This window comes from Pteropus alecto, unplaced genomic scaffold (genome assembly GCF_000325575.1).
Source record: "Pteropus alecto unplaced genomic scaffold, ASM32557v1 scaffold20, whole genome shotgun sequence".
Lineage (NCBI taxonomy): Eukaryota > Metazoa > Chordata > Mammalia > Chiroptera > Pteropodidae > Pteropus > Pteropus alecto.
This window is the reverse complement of record NW_006436298.1, coordinates 2,230,514-2,251,491: the sequence shown is the minus strand read 5'-3', so window position 1 is coordinate 2,251,491 and position 20,978 is coordinate 2,230,514. Positions and strand designations below refer to the sequence as shown.

Sequence of the window (20,978 nt, the reverse complement as noted above, 5' to 3'; positions counted from 1 at the left end):
AAAAGATAAATAAGAAAGTTGTGAATATTTGTGCATATTTAGAGTAATTTAATCTAACATTGCTTTCATAAGAAAAACAGATTTTTGAGTTAAAAAAATTTGAAATTATATTTTGATGATCATTTAATGCACATATTTTTAGTTAGAAAATAGGATCTATCATCTTTTAATTATTTTTTTTTTGCCATTTTATAAGCTGCTGTTTGGGTAATGGCTGATGTATTATATCATGAAGTTTCTTTGTAAGGAATAGTATATAGTTTCAAAAAGAGGAAAACATATCTACCCAAAACATTTTACTGCTACTAAAATTACTTTTAATATACCTGCTTAAAACTTTGGACTATTTAAATATACTTAAATCATTACAGATAAACAGATTTTTTTAAGTTGTCATAAATTTTGATAATTATAAAAAAATGTGGTGTTACCATAAATAAATTAGGAAAAGCAGGATAATGAAGCCAATTTTGTTAGGACAATTGAAAGTAAAAATACGTTATGAAAAAGCAATTTGAGTTGGTCTGCATTAGCTAAACTGAACAATTAGATGGAAGTGTTAGGTGGACAAAGGAGTGACAGGGGAACAAATGAATGGAGACCCAGCCCACTTCTGCGGGGTTGTTACAGCTCTCTTAGTTGAAAACTCACTCCTCCTTTGGGGAGTAATGTCTTTTCATTTATTTTTATTTATTTATCTATTTATCTATTTATCTATTTATTTATTTATTTACTTACTTACTTACTTACTTACTTACTTACTTACTCCTACAGCACCTGGTATTCCTAGGTGGTCTCCCATCCAAGTACTAATTGGGCCCAACTCTGCTTAGCTTCTGAGATCAGACAAGATCGGGCACGTTCAGGGTGGTGGCATGGCTGTAGACTCATTTCTTTTATCTTTTCACCTCCCATTTTGCAGGGCTGCAGACGTCCTTAGCATGGCTTGTCTCATTCTAAAATATGCCTTTAATAAACCTTTCTCTAAATCTCACTGACCTGTGATTCTTTGCTGCATCAGCGGGGAAGAACTGAAGAAAAATGCTAATTGCACTTTTGTGTCATTACCAACCCCGTATGCCACTAGGGCAACACCAAAGTTCAAATCACTTCCAAATGGTGACAGAAGGACTAAAACTCTGTTGAAAAATTCTAAAATTTATAATAATAGATGCAAATGATAGACCTTTAACAAAAGAATTTCATCCTTGTTGATCTTAAAGAAGTATTTAGTATTTTATTAATGAGTTAGTATATCTGCAAAAGGGTATTTTTCTGAATCTAAAACTATAATATCTGAAACATTTTATCTATGATAATTTAGTGATGCAATTGGAAAGGACTCAATGTTAGATATAAAAACTATTGTAGTAAACACTATTACTTTTTAATGATTTATAAAAATTATTTTAAAATTTTATTTATAATAAGATGTAATAACATAATAAAATATATAACATTAAATTATACATATATATTTAATTAAAGGTACTATATTACCTTTGATTTCACTTTTTTTTATCCTTACTTCCAATTGATCAGTAAGTACTCTCAAGACTGGTCTTTTCCAAACCATTAACTGCAATCTATTTTTGCTACTTCAAATATTCCTTTTTTAAAGCAATTCGTAGTCTAAAAAGGGCTCACTCTTTATTTCTACAATAGTTTTACAATTATTCATTTCAGTCACACTTTTTTCACTGTAATCCATGCTCTATAGAGTATCCCTTCTTCTCATTAGAAAATGTATGCCAGATCTTTCTCTCTCATAAATAACAGATTGCATTAGTTTCATCACTGCACTTAATTTTTAATCCCTTAATCTAACTTACAAAATCATACGCAATTTTTGTGAATAATTTTTAATGTTTCCTCTCATAAACTCTTACATTTTCCAACATATTTTTGAACATATGATTATTAGAAGTAAAAATAATATTTTCTGTATTCAACAAATAAGCCTATATGGGGTGAGAATAATCTAAAGGATCTAAAAGAAACTATGAGAAGCATAAAATGTAGCAGCATATAACTTCAGATTAGACATCAAACATGCTTCCAATAAACTGACACTTGGTTGCTGGGTTTTTTTTTTAATTATTTATTTTTTGTGTACTAAATCTAAATTTCTTTTTCTTATAAATATAATTAGCAATTAGATCTTACCTAAAAGTGTAGCTATAACATGTAAAATCTAAATTTCTTTATCCATAAAAGTATAACTAGCAAAAGATCTTAAAAATGTAGCTATAGTAAACTAAAAGCACAGTCATGAAAAAGTTATATCTCAAGTATTCAGTGACCTACAAATACTAACAATTATTATGTGGCATATACATTTCTTCCACTTTTAGTTGAGAATTTTAAAACTTTTATCCATTATAAATGGAAATACAGGTACAATACATTTCGAAGATTAATATTATTTTTAACAGTATTTTGTTTTTTATTTGATAATTTGTCTCTTTAAGACAAATACACATTCACTACTAAACACATCCCTTCTTTTTTCATACTTTGGAAAAGATTATCAGATTGGTAATGGTAGATAATATATGAAATTGTGTTGCTGTCTCTCTTGTCTTTCCATACCTTTCTATGTCTATTGCCAAAGTATTAATTTTCTGCCTCATTCACATCGTCTCAATTTTCTAACTACTTACTTTATTTTCAGACTAGACCTAATATACCATATTTTGGCTGTTGTATTCATACTCTTAACACACCAACATAACTGAATCACTCTTGCTCAAAACTGTCTATTATTTACTACTGCAAACTGAATTATATTTGGTAAAAAAGCTTATTTGGTATCAAAGACTCACAGATACAACAGTATCTATCTTTCTAGTGTTATCTCTTACATTTTTGCCTATGTGGAATTCATGTATTTAGATTAGGTTAATCAACATATTAGTCAGCCTAGAAAGTACACAATACTTTGGGTCTCTACTTCTTCTTCTATCTCCTTTTCCACTCAGAATTTTTAACTTTATGACATTTCATAATTTTTTTATGGATTCTATTTTATCTGCTTAGGAAATATCACACATTCTTATGACCCAAAGTTATTATATAATGTCTCTACTTTTCTGACTTAAAAATTGATTTATCTGCATTATTATGATGAGAAAACCCAACTTTCTGTAATTTTTTAATTCTAGGCTTGTGTCATGCTTGATGACATTTTAACATTGAGAACTACTTTGAGCTGTGCAAGTGTATTTATATATACTTAATTTTATTATGTTACTTTAAATGTTTTAAAGAACAGGCTAATATCTTGGATTATTTTTATAACAAATAACCGGCTTATAACACATAGGTCATAGTAATGGTACATTTAATATAAATTTTATACATATGTGCTTTATATGTATACATTATAAAATTTATATTAAATGTACCATTTGTATACCAAATGTACTTTATACTAAATAGTGACAAAAGCTGAAATGCTGGAAGAATACAATATTATGGGTATTTCTTAAGATTAATTAGGTAACTATCGAGAACAGAGCTGTCTAATAGATTGCTCTGTGATAATGACAATATTCTATATCTGTGCTGTCCAATATGGTAGCCTCTAAAATATTTTGTTTATTAAACACTTGAATTGTAGCTAACTGAGAAACTAAAATTTTAATTTATTTAATTTTAATGAAATTAAATTTATATCGCCAAATACAGTTATTGACTACCATACTGGACAATGCAGATCATATACAGAAATTCAAGATGCCTGTCTTAGGAGGCATTGAATAATGAATCTTTTAGGACAATAAATTTGTTGTAGAGAATATTCTTTAACCTTTGCTATAAATTATCTACGAGTACAGTTAGTGCGGGTGCCAATCTATGCTTATATTTTCTCAAGGAGAGAATTTCATGGACCTTTTACCCTCCGAATTATGTTTTGATTCACTTTTAAAATTTACATACAAAAAATTTCCTTTTTTTTGTAAAGTTTTATAAATTTTGACTATTATATACAGTTGTAGTCAACCCCATAAAGCAACAGTCCTCAACCTCTTTGGCACAAGGGACCGGAGCTCCTATGAGAATCTAATGCCTGATGATCTGATGTGGAGCTGAGGCAGTGATGCTAGCACTGGGGAGTAGTTACAAATACAGATAAAGCTTCACTCGCTCACCTGCTGCTCACCTCCTGCTGAGCGTCCCAGTTCCTAACAGGCCACAGACCAGTACCAGTCTGCGGGCCGTGGGTTGGAGACTCCTGCCATAAAGGCTTCTTTACTTAGTACAGAAAACATTATTTCATTTCAAGAAATCACATGTTCAAAAACATTTTAGAAAAATAAAATTCAAGAGTTCCAAAAGAATAAGAAAGACATCCTTGGAACTGGTCAAGAAGAAATATAAGGACTTTGACTAAATGATATCTGAAAAATATAAATAAACTGCTTAGAAAGTGTTACGGCAAAGTATAAACCACAAAGAAAGGGATATATAGTTTATTTTGTTTAGGGATGTTGAAACATTTTTTTTTATAATGGAAAGAAAAAGTTTTCCTTTCAGAGAAAATAGTGGATAATTGATGTAGCACTCATTTAGAATAAATCTCCAGTTCTTGGAGCAATCAAAAAATGAAATAATAATATATCTGTGTATTCACTTTCATTAATGGCAGGCTACTTATGTGCATAGAAATTCTTACTTAAATGGCCCAAGATTTATATATACTCTCTTCTCTCTATATATATTTATCATATATATATTTATCATATGTAGAGAGAGAAGAGAGTATATATATTAAAACTCTGTTTTAAGTCAATTTTTAATTAATAACATCCTGAAAAATCACTGGGCCAGTATATGGGGAGATTGAAGACCTAGTATATTATCCAGGCCATAGTAGCTATTGTTTTCCTGAGACTTTGCCAATTCAGTAGAAATCAGCTGAATTTCTAACCAACAAATAGAATCTGAGAAGCTGATCAACACTTTTGACACCTTCATGAGGCTATAAGCATTAGGAATTGAAATCTAGGGACATATAAATTATAGATGAGCTCCATTAAAACTCTCTACCTTGGATTATGACACATTAAGGTGTACCTTAGAAATAAATGTAAACTTTCCTATACAACAGACCCTCACAAATACTGTCTCAATTTGGTGGTTCCTCAACAGAGAAACATAGAAATTTCATATGACCCAGCAATTATACTCTTAGATATATAGTCACAGGAATTGAGAACAGGTATTCAAACAAATACCTGTACACAAATATTGATAGCAATGCTAATCATAATAGCCAAAATGTGGAAACAAGACAAACACCCATCATCCAATAGTTGTATAAACTCAATGTAGTATATTCATACAGTGGAATATTATTCGGCCTTAAAAAGGAATGAAGTACTAATAGATGCATATGAATAAACCTAAAAAAAATTATGCCAAGTGGAAAGAGCCAGACACAGAAGTCAAATATTATATGATTCCTTATATAAATTCCTAAAAATAGTTAAATCAATAGAGATAGAAAGCAGATTAGTGATTGTCAGGGCTGTAGGCAAAAGGGCGGAGAGTGATTGTTTAATAAGTACAAGGTTTCCTTTGGGTGTGATAAAATATTTTGAAACTAGATAGAGTAAAGATTGCACAATATTGTGAATGTACTAATGCTAGTGAACTGTACATTTTAACATGGTTAATTTTATGTTATGTAAATTTCACCTCAATAAAAAAGTAGGTTAAATTAAATATATGACTACTGTAGGACTCATAAATTTGCACTGCAAGGCATTTAACCCCAGAAAAAATTGTGTGAGCACAATATTTTCTATACAAATATTTCTATACAAATATTTTCATATTGGCTTTATTCTTAATAGTCCCAAACTGAAACTACCCAAATTCCCTTAACGGTTGAATGGATAAACATACTGTGGCACCTCTATATCATGAGACAATACTCAATAATAAAAACTAATAACTATTGATTAAGGCAATGCATGGATAAATCTCCAGAGAATTAGACTGGTTGAAAAAGCCTAATTCTAATATATACTTTAAAGTTTTATTTACACAACATTTTTTAAAAGAAAATTATAGAAGTAGAGAAGAGATTAGTGGTATCCAGAGGTCAGGGATGGGGGTAGTGATTAGGAGAGATGTGCTGTGGATATAAAAGGACAACAAATGTGTTGTTTAATTGATGGAATTCTTCTGTGTCTTTGTTGTATCAATGTCACAACCCTGACCGTCATAGGTATAGTTTTACAAAATATTGCCACTGTAGTAAACTCATAAAGGGCACAGGGGATACCTGTATTATTTTTTTCTTACAATTCCATGTGATTTTATAATTATCTCAAAATAATAAGTTTAATTATATCAAACTGACACAAACTCTTTCAATAAATATGGAAAGAAGTACTTCTTGATCTCTTTTATGAGGCCAACTTAACTTCAGAAGTAAGTGTTGACAAGGCTATTACAAAAAAAAGATTAGTTGTCGGTCATCATTTATGAACATAATTGAAAAATACTTAGCAAAATAACAAAATAAACAGAAATATTCTTAAAATAGTAATGTTGTGTCAAAATTGGGTTAGTTCCGGAAAGTAAAATTAGTTTAACAAAAAAAAATCTATCATGCTATCCACAGTAAGATAATAAAGAAATAAAGGAGATAACCCATATAATCATTTCAATAATAATTGTGGAAAAATCATTGAATAAAGTTCAACATGTATTCATAGTTTTCAAAAAATCTCTTATGTTATATAGATGGTTTCCTCAATAAAATGTGTTCTTTAATTTAAAATATTCATCAAAATCATATTTGAGAGTTAAATGTTAATTTTTTTTTTTTGACAATCTAGAAAAAAACAGGGATGGCTATATTTACCTCTTTTATTCAAAACTGTACCATATTTTCCAGCCAATGAAATAATAAGTAAATAAAGTATAAACATCAGAAAGGTAGAAATCATATCATAGGCATTATGTCCATATCATAAAATTCTGAATTTAAAATTGAAAAAAAGTACAAGTATATTGTTAGAATGAATAAGTGCTTATTTTTGAAAGATTCAGCATTGTTCCAAGGCTGAGTATAAGGCAACTGTCAATGACAATCTGGGCCATCAGCTTTCTCAGTCATTTCCCGAAGGAGAAGGAGTCTCATAATAAGAAGGAAGTCTTTACCAAAATACTCTAGCGAACTTTCTCTTATTAAAACATTTTTTTTTATTGTGTAGTATAGCTTACATATACAAAAGAAGACAAATCAAAAAATGTACGGCTCAGTTACTTATCTCAAAGTGAACTTCTGTGTAACAAGTACTTAGGTTAAGAAATAAAAGAAGTTGAAACCCTCATTAAACGTTTGCCTTTTCTCAAAAATTATTAAGAGTGTCAGAGAGCTTTTCCTAAATGTGAATATAGCTACTAAAATGTCCATATTAAAATAATAAAGATAATAAAAATTGTAAATATTTAATTATTAATTCACATAACAACATAAAACTCATTATGACTTGATAAAAACTCATATCTCTTATAAAAATGAAAAACGACTGTTTCCAAAAAAATAAAAAGTTAGTGAGATAATTAGGATAGATTTACATTTATGTAAATATCTTTAATCACTGGTCTAGTAGAAGACAATTTTGATATGTTCTTTTGATTAAAATATATGCGGTAAAGCAAGGTTCCCACAAATATGTAGTGAGAAAAAGGAAATTACTTTAATAGTCTTTTCAGATAATAGTAGGTATTCTTTTTTGATACTATACCAAACTCAACATATGGTAATTTCTTAAAAGTAAGTTGCCATGTACAATCTAAAAGCTTATCATTAAACTTTAGTACTTTCTTTTATTAAAATCCTGATGTAATTTGCACTTTGAAGAAATATATTAACCATAAATTATATGGAACATCATGGATTGATCATTTGAAAAATATTGGTTCACTGAAACACGAAGTTTCAAATGTTATAAGTTTTATTTAAAAATATCAAAAGAAAATTTTATTTGTTAATATCATCACCAATCTAATTACAACAGCATTTATGAATTGGGAAGCTCATGGTGACAAATAAAAGTTTTTCCAACATTTTAATTTTCTTTTAAAAGGTTAAATTTTATCATTAAATAAAAATACTATCATTTGTGTTTTTTTTTTTTGAAATGGCTTTCTCACTTTATTCATGAAAAAAAAGTCTGCCAAATGATGAAATATGAATAATTACAATTCACCTTCCATTGTGTTACAAAGAATATTGTAAAAATCGGTATTTTTTTAAAAGGTGTATTTTAATTTATTTAATCAAATGAATAAATATTACTGGCTTATCTTAAGTGACACTGGCATTTTATTTTTCTGCTACTTACTCCTATTACAATTTAATGTCATTCCTTTGATTTGTACCATCACTTTTACCCATTGTTGCTTTTGCTCCATCAGTGATAGTGTCAAAGAAGTAAAAAAAGAAAAGTAACACCTAAATGTTATGAAAACAGTTTTTGATTTCCAGAGTCTACAAACCAGATGTTGTGAGAAAAATTTAACGGTGAAGTTAGAAATAAAGCAAGAAATACTTTTGTAGTGAGAAACTTTTTTATTACCCTTATTATACATTTCAATTTGGACATATAGTATGTTTCTTAGTGTTCATTTCATTGATACTTTGTAGTTGGAAAGAAGATGGTCTACATATTCTATAACATCTTTTTTTTTTTGAAAATTAAATCAAATGTTTATTATTTAGAAAATTGGAGTCTAGGAGCTTCAGTCCTTTTATTGGTAAATATTTAACATTTCCTGAGTACAAGAGAATAGCACTGAAAAAATGAAAGAAAGAAATGCTAAAAGTGTTATTTGACAGTTATGCAGTTTGCACTACTTATAAAAAAACATATAACTGCTAAATAACACATTCTTATAGATTTGAATGATTATTTTATGCATAAATATATAGTTCTACAGGAAATAGAGTAATGTAATTCATTATAAGAATGTGAATACATTATAAATGTTTAGAACCTTTATTTTTCTTTCCTAGGTCAAAAAATACTCCTCTTTGGAAAACATATTTTTGTCATTGAAGTGTTTACTATAGAACCACTGTTAAATATAGGTAACCCTATGAAATAGAAAGGCATAAAAAATTGAAGTTTACATGCCAATATTTATTCAAATAGCCTGTTTTTTTTTTCAAACAGATATAATAGAATAACTGACTATATACAGAAGTTACACAGTTATTGAAAGATCTTGAGGACTGGTTGTCTGAAATATTCATTTGTTAATGAAACTGATAATCTCAAGATGGTCGATAGAGTAATTCTTAAATTAGTAAAATGTCCTTGGGGTCTATCTGAAGAAAAAAAATAGCTAAGTAAAAGTGCTGAGTACATTAAAACAATTCACTTTTAAAATACCAGAGAACAAACAAACAAAAAGTTGTTTAAAGTTTACGAAGTATTTTCTGTTAATAAAGAAAAAAACATAGTAGACTGAGTATGGGTCTATGCTTGGATTAGCTATAGAACTTTATGATTGTATTTATGTCATTAGGTGCATTATGTTGAAAGTGGTTAAATAAGTGCATATTGACTTAAGTTTATCATAAAGTAAAATAATTATAAATTGATTGTATTATTTCAATTTAAAATATTCTTAAAGCCAGTGTAAGGGAGCAAATTTTGCCATCTCAAAATATGTCACTTTGGCATACAGATTATTTTGAATTAAAGTTATCTGAGAAACAGCTAGTGAAAGAGGACACATCCTCCTCTCTGTATCCCAGTAAACAGGAAATAATCTCCCATTTGAAAGCTATGCTCCCTGCACCAGGAGGTAGAGAGACATCTTTATTGCCACAAGAAATTCAAGTCTGAGAAGGCTGTGTAAACAGCCCTTTACTCCATTATTAATTTACTGCCCTAAGCCCAAACTTCTTTGTATTGTCAATTCTTTACGAATTTCTTGTTTCTTTCTCTAAAAGTATATGAGCTGCTTGTTTTGGTCATTTTTTTAGGGCCCATAGCTGTGGGACCTCTGAACACACAACTTAAACCTGATTTTTTTCTGTTAATCTGTCAATTTAATTCTTAAACTAGCTAGAAGATCCTATAAGGGCAAACTAAAACTTTTTTCCTTCTCACAGTTGGCATAGTTGGCAGGATCCTCACTGACTACTCCCAAGATTGCTGCAGATGAAGAGATCCTAGGGCCTTTGACAAAAACCCATCAGAAAGCAAGAATTCTTATCAAGTCAGTGTCAAAGATCTCTGTAGGATCCAGTGGAAGTAAAAGTGATGAGAGTCTGTTTTCTCTCTAATTTTAGATTAGTAGGAGAAAATATTTGTGAAACTAGTTCCTTGTGCATAGTGACTATGATATTTGGCAAATGAGTATTCTTAGTTTTTATTAATCTTTTCCTCCAAGAGAGGGTCACATTTTCTGTGCCTGTTGTTCGAACTGACCTTACAGACTGCTGAATTCATGGTTCTCACCAGACTTGTGTCTGTTTAGACAAACTTTGCTATGTGTCCCCTTTATAAAATCTGGATGAGGTTTTTGCTCTCTTCTCGTTCTATTATGTCCTGAGAGTTTGGCTTTGTGACCAGTAAGAGTATTTTCTCTGGTCTCCACCATGCAGAAGGTGCATTTACCTAGGTGCATATGGTGGCCGATACAATGGATAAAAACGGATGATAATGGATACAAAGAAATATACAGCTAGCCTTTGAAAAGCCCTTCAGGGATTCTCCTAAGTTTTCAGAAATTAAACGTAGAACAAAATTAAAGTCCAACATACATTCCCCTTCTTATAATCCTATCTCATCTCCTCAACAAATTCCTTTAACTCTTTCACCTTTCCAGAAAATCCTTTAAGCACCTAGTTGCTTATTTAACTTTCCTTTTTTTTTTTCAAGAGTTACAGAGAACATTCCAGCCTAATCTCTAGGCCCAACATTACTCATGTAAGTGCCAAAAACTCAGAAATAAATTTAGCAGAAGCACCAGAATAGACAGTAAGTCTTATTTTGCTAGGTTCTATAATCAAGCATTGTTAACTTCACACATTTCTATGAAATGTCCTTTATGGCTACCTACCCTGTGAAGATAGTTTTCACGAATGCAGGAAAAGAAGAGTTAAAATCAATAATCTGTGATTTTGAACTTAAATCTTTAGAAAAACAAAGATATGACTCTGAGAATAACAAAATTTACTTAGACTCTTCCTATTTGCCTTCAGACATTTTCAGATATTATAAATATCAGAGCATTGAAAAAACGACTGCACTGAACATAAAATAAAGAAGGAAAATTTACATACTAATTGCTCTAACACTTCTGATAATAAACAAATACACTCCAAAATTTCTAGGAGAAAACTTGCATTAGTTTTATGTCCCTTGAAGATATAAATTCCATCATGTCTTTAAAATGGAAACACTCCCGGAGGTAATTAAAAGTCTCTCTAGACTAATGAAAAAAGAAAGAAAGAGACTTTTTAAAAAATACAAACTATTAATTAGTCTACAGTCATGCTACCCTGAACAAGCCCAATCTTGTCTGATCTCAGAAGCTAAGCAGGGTCGGGCCTGGTTAGTACTTGGATGGGACATCACCTAGGAAGATCAGGTGCTGTAGCATAAAAAATAAAAAAAATAAGATTGTAAACTGAGAAGGTCCCACAGGAGGTGAAAGAGCTGCTTGTAGTTGGTAATACATTAATTGAGTAGCAAATAAATAAATAAATAAATAAATAAATAAATAAATAAATGATAAAAACACAAACTATTTAAAAAACTCTCTTACCTAAACTGTAACCTTAACTTCTTCCATCTGCCCAAAACACAATTATGTATAAATTAGTGAGTTTCATAATGCGCTTGGTTCATGGCTAACATTTTAAAATAAAAGCTGAGATCTGTTTTTATATGTATGTTTTATGTATATATATTATAAATATGGTAAATTTCTACCTCCAAATGGTATTACTAGAATTAATTTGTAAAAGAGCTTTATTTGTTTTAAAAATATGCACTTATAATTCAAGTATTTTCAATTTCACATGATTTAAGATAATTTCAGTAAACAAAAATTAGTTTAAGTTTGGAGTTAAATAAATAGTCACATCTTCAGAATTATTAACAATTTTAAATACATTGCAGATAAACAACTTTTATTCTACTTCAATTTATTAGTCAAATAAGTTTATGTTATTTCTGTTACAAAATTTTCATCCAGAAAAATAACTTAAGATGACGACTGACATTATCTAATGTCTAATGAAGTTTTTATAGATAACCTAGACATGATTGTTGGGAATGAGTAAATTAAATCGATATAAGCAGGATAAAAAGTTTGTAGGTAAACTTTTCAATAATGTTTATTGAATGGTATGTCTACGTAAAAATAGTTTCTCAAATATCTTTGTTAAATTAAATGAGTATTTAGTAAATATCTGGATCATTTCCAAAGTAGATACAATATTGAAACATTAATGCTAATCAAGTTTAAATTTATCTACTTTTGATGTCTTATTATAGAGGAACTGAAGATATTTGGGTCTAATAATAATCACCTCTTGTGCCACACTGAAAACAATAATACTGTGAGGAAATGCATACTTCTAGAAATTGTAAAATGTATTCAAAAATTTGCCAATCAAAAAATACTACTATAACAGTTTACAAGTACTTACAAGCATATATAATTTTCTTACACTTCCTTTTACTGCGCTTGACAGATGTTTCATTTTTTATAAAGTAAAAACAAGAATCTCTGCCAGCAAAAAGATTACCACTTGCTTTATCGCACTACTCACTTTATTGCTATGATCTAGAACTAAACCTACAATATCTGTGTGTTATATGTAGACTTAGTTTTCATTAGAAATTAGGTTTATAAGAGTTAAGAATTACAATTAATATCTAATTAAAACTACTAGATATAGGAAAGTAATTAACTTTGATTGCAAGGAAAGTAGGATGTGTTTTCAGTAAAAGAAGATATAAGGAATGGAAATACATTTTGTTGAAGGAAAACAACAAAATTTGTTTTTAAAAGAAGCAAAATGGAAATGAGGAAAAACAACAAAATGGAAACGAGGAAAAACAGCAAAATGGAAAAAAGGAAAAATAACAAAATCTGAATGTTAAAAAAAAAGTTATAAAAGATTTGTTAAAAAGAAATTTTTGGAAAGAAAATTTAACATGTGGTCAAGCTGGCTAAGACTGAAATGAATTTAATTGATTGACTAAATTTCGAAATCAAAAGCAAGCTGGTACAAAATTAGAATTTTTTTCTCTCAGTTAAAAGAACAAAAGTTTCTTAGACTTTTGACCTAGTCTTCACAAGGTTATGAAAGGTTTTCTTTGCTTTTTTTGGGTAATTTTACTATAGAGCAAAGATTTTGTTTTACTAAAATAATGTTTTGTGCTTCAGATTGTTGTCTTAATCAGGTCTTAATGTTGTCTTCATTACGTCTTTGATTACTTAAGGAAACTAAATCTTATGAATATTAAAAGAGAAAATTTTTTCAAATAATTAGAAAACTTTCTGTATTTGCCTTTGAAATCTTTAATTGTCACTTTGGTTAAATAGATAAGTATTGTTTCCTAATAATCTATGACCCTGTTTTAGTCAAGTGTCCAAGCCTTTCGTTACTTTTGACAAACTTCCCCAAATCAAATTCTAAATGAAGTCCTTTTGAGCTCTAGTTAACTTTGGGATATTTAAAAAGTTCTCTGTGTCTACGAGTTTTTGTTTGTTTGTCTTGTTCACTTGTTGCTTTCAGTTTTATATCCCACATATAAATGAAGTCATATGATTCTTGATTTTTTCTATCTGACTTATTTCACTTAGCACGATATTCTAAAGATTCATCCATGTTATCACACAATACAACATACAGGTGATGTATTATAGAATTGCACACACAAAATCTATATAATCTTATTGACCAATGTCACCTCAATAAATTTAATTTTTAAGCCCCCAATAAATAACAAAGATGGTCTCTGTAAAAGCTCAAAAATTTTGTTCTTTCTCTAGACAAAAAGAGAGATGTTACATTATTTAGGTTTATATGATATGCTAAATTTCATGGAAAGCATTGCCAAAGAAGTGATGCTAAACCTTCTTATATTTGTGTAGATATAGGTTATTAATATGTTTTCTATAAATTATATAAAATTCCTAAAAATCAAATATGTCCTAATTTAATGTTATCACTTGCAATTCTAATTATCTTAAAATGTTCTGCCACAGAAATAACCAAATTATCTTTTCACTTCTGTTATAATGAACTCATTACATTTCTAACAATAGACTTTTTAAAAAAATCTTTTGTCATTTATAAACAGTTCTTATTTTACTCTGATGCTTTTACAAATGCGCTTCATCTTCAAGAAGATTCATGAAAAGGACTTTGACAATTACTCTAGAATGCAGGTCTCTCATGACTTTCAGATTATATCACTGAACAAAGTAAGAATTTTTAGGATGTTAATAAACTAATGGCTTCATAAAACTGCTAACAAAAAGATCGAGATTGGCAAAAATCAATAACATGGTACTAAATAAACTGAGGAGGATGATTATAATTTTATAACTTTTTATCTGAAATAATGTTGTTTTTTAATCTTTGGTTTCTTGATATAAAGGAATCTTTCTTCTTCATCTAACTACAAATAAAAATGTAAATTATAACTATAAATAAACATGTAGGTAAATTATACCTTTGAAAGGAGATCTGAAACATTGTTTCTCTGCCTCGTCCATTCAGAATTTGAATACTCTCAGTGAGTATTCTTATATTTTCATGGTTTGTGTAGTTATTTACATTAGTTCAACAAGATTCTGTTCTTGTAACAAGACACAGTTGGAAACTGGTTGTATTGGCAAGTCTTTGGCTAGATTGTCATAGTTGAGAATGTGTATAGACTCAGATATGACCAGACAACCCTAAGGAACTAAGATAGGCTTTATGAGGTTAATAAAACCCTTTGGAAAAATTAGCCTGGTACCTTACTTGCAGACTTCCTAGCAGCCTTACTAGGTAAATTAGGAAGGTTACTTTCTCCCAGACCTAGGGACTTCAAGATATTTTTGGGATCTCAAAAGGAGAGGAATTTACCCATATCTATAGGTATTGCAGCAAAGTCTGACAATAAGTACATGTATTGGATTTCCTGGCCTCAAGAGGCTATTAAAAGTTCCATGTAAGATTCTTTATAAAAAGTTTCAGCAAAGTAGATTTTAAAAAGCCTATAGGATCAATCGCTTATGAAAATAATGAGACCAAATTTATTAAGGTTAGATTAATTTCACAAACAAATTATCTGTACTATAATTATCTTTGGTAAAAATGGAGATAATTGTAGAGAGAAAAATGTTTCAGCAGAAACTATAATATGTACTTCCAGATATCATATTCTAGTTCTATTAATTGTCTTTGAGGTTTTAGTTATTTACCTGTAAACTGGACTGGATTCTTAATTCTTCTAGTTTCCTCAATATATCTGAACAACTCTCCTCACTCATATTTTCTAATTTTTCTCACACCATTCTGATTTGATATCATTGAGAACTAAAACTGACCTTTTTTCTGAAACCCTAAAAACTGAAGCTAGAAGATTTACAATAAACTTTAGAGGAATCACCATAATAGACCATGTTTAAACAATCTGTGTAACTATTATTCTGTGGGCCATTAGAAAGTTTGCCTGAACACTCAATGACATCATCAGAGACATTCAAACTGCGAAAGATGCTTTGTTGCTGACATCTAGAAATTTCAACTGGCTGCTCTCAGAACTCAAAAACTGGTTTATAATTTGCTCTAATCATTAACCACTGTTTTCCTTTTTTAAAAATAGAAATAACTCCTCTTAAATATCTGATTGCTCACACCATAGGCCTGACTTTGTGAATCCATCTGTATCATTGCCCCTAAAAACTGATACACAACTGTTGAACTGAACTAACCTATCGACAAGACTTAGAGAATGGTTCCATGAGATGGAACAATCTATGAACTCAACTTTGGGATTATGAAACTTCTTGCGGAAGTTTCAAAGGTGGGATTTCTTTCTAATTATTTCAGTCTGTCATCCCTAAATATATCATTTTGGTACAGTAATTATTTTGAATTAAATTTCCTTGAGGAACAGCCAGTGCAAGGACACTCTGATCTCCTCTCTGTCTCTCTACAAGCGGGAAATAAATGTCCCATATGAAAGGTACTCTCCTTGTACCAGGAGGTAGAGAGACATCCTCACCACCGGAGATAGGAAATTCAAAGCCGAAAAATCTGTGCAACAAACTCAAATTTATTTGTCTTATCAATTCTTCACAAATTTATTATGTCTTTGTCTAAAAAGTATAAAAGCTGTCTGCTTTGGTTATTTCTTTGGGTCCTATTTTTATGAGAATTCCCTAAGTATGTTTTTCTTTTTTCTTCTGTTAACTTGTCTTGCATCAATTTAATTGTTAGACCAGCCAATAAGAACTAAAAAGGGTAGGAGGAAATTTTTCCCTCTCGGACATATCATTATCTCTGGTGATTATGCCTTTCACAAAAAAGAATTAGAATAAATACATGCATATATTTTGGAAGACATTTTTAATACTATGATGTATATTATATGTACATATCTGAAATTGCAATTTCAATAAAGTATTTTTACCTATATGGTACACTTTCATATTATATGTTAATCCAGTTCATATTAAATTAAAGTATTGATAGCCAAAAAATTTTTTGGTAATTTCTAATAATGCTCATAAAAATAGTAATTAAAGAACAATTAAAGAGAAGTTATCTTATATATTATCATTTCATCTAATTTGCAAAAATATTATTTTTTACTGACATGTTACTTCCATCTGTTTTGTTTCCAAGGTTTTTTTCACTTGAAAAATGTATAACTTTTTCCTTATTTTCTGTTAAATTCAATTTTAACACCACAAATAAAATATGGCTTTCTTTGAGGTTCTAGTCAGGAAGCAAACACTGTGTTTGCTTCTTCCCATGACCTCATTAAAATTATAACTAAGTTATAGTGCAATCAACCTAGAGAACTATCTGAAGACTAGCTAAACAGAACTCCTATAACTAAGGATGTAAAAAAGAGGCCACATCAAGACTGGTAGAAGGAATAAAGATGCAAAATGGGCTGGACCCACAACCATGGGTGGCAGTTGAGTATTATGAGGTATTTCTTGTCTGCAAAGGTCCCCACCAGAGGAGCAAGGGGCCCCAGCTTCACGCCAGGGATCCCAAGCCCAGGATTCCAGTGCCAAGAAGAGGAGCGCCACATAATCTGGCTGTGAAAATCAATGTGGATTCTAATTCTCTAGGTGAGATGGAAAGCTGCTGGCAACTCAGACATGCCCTTAAAGGCAGGCACACAGACCCACCTATTCACAGACAGTCATGCTGGGGTCCAGCAGAGAACAGCAGCTTGAGTGGTGACATATGGGGAAGGACTCAGTTGTATGGCTTCAGGGCGAAGGTTGGCAGGATAGCTGCCATTGTCCTTCTCCTGTGCAGCCTACAGATGGGTGCCATCTTTCCTGTGTTGATTCTTCCTTTTATCCAAATATGAATATGCATTGGCCTAGTGAAGTCTACTCATTCCATCCTAGTGACTCCTTGAGACTCTTCCCCATCTAACTTACACATTGCCGGAGGCATTTTCTTGGCTAAGCAACCAGCCCTACTCTGAGGGCTCAGCAGGAGACTTCTTCAGCATCATCAATAGGCCTTTGCTCTCAAGCCTCAGGAGTCACTTCCGTGGTGAGCAACCAGCCCCAGCCCAAGCTGCAATATTTCTTGAACAAATCTCAGAGTCTGCAGGCCTGAGGAGGGCAGCAGCTGGCTTAGCTGTGATCTGAGTCTTTTGCAAATGGCCAAAGGCTCATCACTGACACCAAACCTGAATCTATACTAACCTGGGGAATACAACTTGCCCCATACTTGTGACTCCCTGGAACACTGTTTCACCCAACTCACATACTTCCTAAGGTTCTTTCAGCTGCTGAGACTTACAGACAACTGACAAGCATCCTCAGGCCTCGGGGTGCCCTGGGCCTTTTGCTGAGCTGCCCCAACCTCGTTACTGGTGGTGACCAGATTCCATTCACAGCATGGCCACTCCCACATGCCGCCAGATCCGGCATAGTCAGCAACCAACAGCAGATCACTTTACAGCTTCTGCTAGGTAGACTAAGGTGTCACAGGCAGCAGCTGATCCTGGCGTGCATGAAAGACCCTCCCAAGGAGGTGCAGAACCAACACACCCAGAAGCTGGCATCACAGCATAACTGAGCACCATCTGATTAACCCTACAAAGCATACACAAAGAGTGGGCTCAACATTCACACAAGCTTACTGGGTCAAATCATATTCTATTTGGTCAGCCCCCATGAAGTAGCTCATATGCTGTGGGCATGGCCAATCCTTATTGCCAGTTAGCCTGAGAGTCAATCCTACCCACGAATATGCCAACAGAAATCAAAGCTCAATTACAACAGAAGGTACACACAACTTGCCAAGAGACACTTCTAGAACATCTAATGCAGATGATCAAGGAGACTCTGTCACTGGGCTATACAGGGCACCTACTACATAAGATTGGGAAATGTAGCAGATCTACTTAATATATAGAAAGACACACAGAGAGGCAGCCAAATGAGAAAACAACAACAAAAATGTCCAAAATAAAAGAGCAGGAGAAAATTCCAGAAAAATAGCTAAATGAAATGGAGACAAGCAACCTATCAGATAGAGATCGATACACTGGTTGTAAGGATGCTTAATGAAATTATTTCATTAATTTCATTAGAAGACCAGATGATCTCAGTAAGAACTATAACGATGAGATAGTAAGCTTAAAAAAAGACATGGAAGCCAAAAAAAAAAAAGAACCATTAGAAATAAATAATACAGTAATCAAAATGAAAAATCCACTAGAAGGAATCAAAAGTAAATTTGACAAACCAGAGGATTTAATCAGCAATTTGGAAGACAAGATAATAGAACACATCCAATAGGAACAGCAAACAAACAAACAAACAAAAAATCAAAAAAACATGAGAATAGTTTAGGGACCTCTGGGACAACATCAAGTGTAACTGTATTTACATGATAAGGGTAGCAGAATTAGAAGAGAGATAGCAAGGGATTAAGAACCTATTTGAAGAACTAATGACTGAAAACTTCCCTAACTTGGTGAAGGAAATAGATATACAAGTCCAGGAAGTGCAGAATCCCAAACAAGATGAATCCAAACAGGCCCACACCAAGACGCATTATAATTAAAATGCCAAAGGTTGAAGACAAAGAGAAAATCCTAAAATCAATAAGAAAAAGTCAGCTAGTTACTTATGAGGAAGCTCCCATGACTGTCAGTTAATTTTTCAACAGAAACTTTGCAGATCAGAGTTGATAGGTAGAAAATATTAAAAGTGATGAAAAGCAGGGATCTACAACCAAGACTACTCTACCTAGCAAGGCTATCAATAAAAATTGAAAGTGAAATAAAGAGCTAAAATGATTCATCACCACAAAGCCACTATTACAAGAAATTATTAAAGGACTTTTTTTAAGAAGAAGAAGGGGGAAAAAAAGAAAAGAAATATGAATAATAAAATGGCAGTAAATATGTAAATAGAATAAATGCACCAATCAAAAGATATAGGGTAGCCGCATGAATAAGAAAACAAGACTCATACATATGTTGTCTGCAAGAGACTCACTTTAGATTAAAAGACACACATTGACTGAAATTAAAGGGATAAAAAGATATTTCATTAAAATGGAATTTAAAAAAAACTGGGGTGGAAATACTTATATAAGACAAAATAGATTTTAAAACAAAGGCTGTAATAAGAGATAAAGAAGAACAATATATAATGATAAAGGAATCAATCCAACAAGAAACATTTATGTATCCAACATAGGAGCTCCTAAATATATAAAGCAAGTATTGACTGACATAAAGAAAGAGATCAATAGAATGCATTCATAATAGGAGACTTTAGCATCTCATTGACACTAATGGACAGACCTTCCAGACAGAAAAGCAACAAGAAAACAGCAGCCTTAAATAGCACACTAGAACAGATTGCTATTTTTACTGTGTTTTACCCGAAGAAGCAGAATATACATTCTTCTCAAATGAAACATTTTCCAATAGAACACATGTTAGGCCAGAAAATAAATCTCAATAAATTTAGAAAGATTAAAACCATATCAAGCATCTTCTCCAACTACAATGATAGGAAAATAGAAATCAATTGCAAAAAAAAAAATTGAAAAACAAAAATACATGGTGGCTAAATAACATGCTACTAAACAATGAATGGATTAACAATGAGATCAAGGGAAAAAAATAAAAAAAAATAAATAGCTTGAGGAAAATGAAAATGAAAACACAATGACCCCAAATCTATGGGACACAGTGAAAGCAGTTTTAGGAGAGCAATTCATAGCAATACAGGCCTATCTCAAGAAACAAACAAAAAATCTCAAATAAACAACCTATTCTTACACTTAAAGGAATTAGAAAAGAATAACAATCAGATCTTGAAGAGAGTAGAATGAAGGAAATAATAAAGATCAGAGCAGAAGTAAATAAATGAAATAGAGTTTAAAAGTAGAATACAAAGATCTATGAAACCAAGAACTGGTTCTTTGAAACGATAAAATTGATAAACATTTAACTAGATTCATCAAAAAAAAAAAAAGAAAAAAAAAAGAGAGAGAGAGGGCCCAAATAAATAAAATTAAAAATGAAAAAGAAGTGACAACAAACTCCATAGAAATACAAAGAATTAAGCAAATACTATAAGTAACTATATGCCAACAAATTGGACAATCTGGAAGAAATGGATACATTCCAAGAAACAATCTTCCCAGACTGAGTTAAGAAGAAACAGATAATCTAAACTGACTAATTACTACTAAAAATAAAATC

General features: G+C 31.1%; 2 pseudogenes; one reads left to right on the top strand and one right to left on the bottom strand.

The window, feature by feature from the left end:
* Positions 1 to 765: 765 nt before the first annotated feature.
* On the bottom strand, positions 766 to 887 carry LOC112480885 (annotated as a pseudogene).
* A 10,637-nt stretch (positions 888 to 11,524) lies between these two features.
* LOC112480956 lies at positions 11,525 to 11,643 on the top strand (annotated as a pseudogene).
* The last annotated feature ends 9,335 nt before the right edge of the window (positions 11,644 to 20,978 follow it).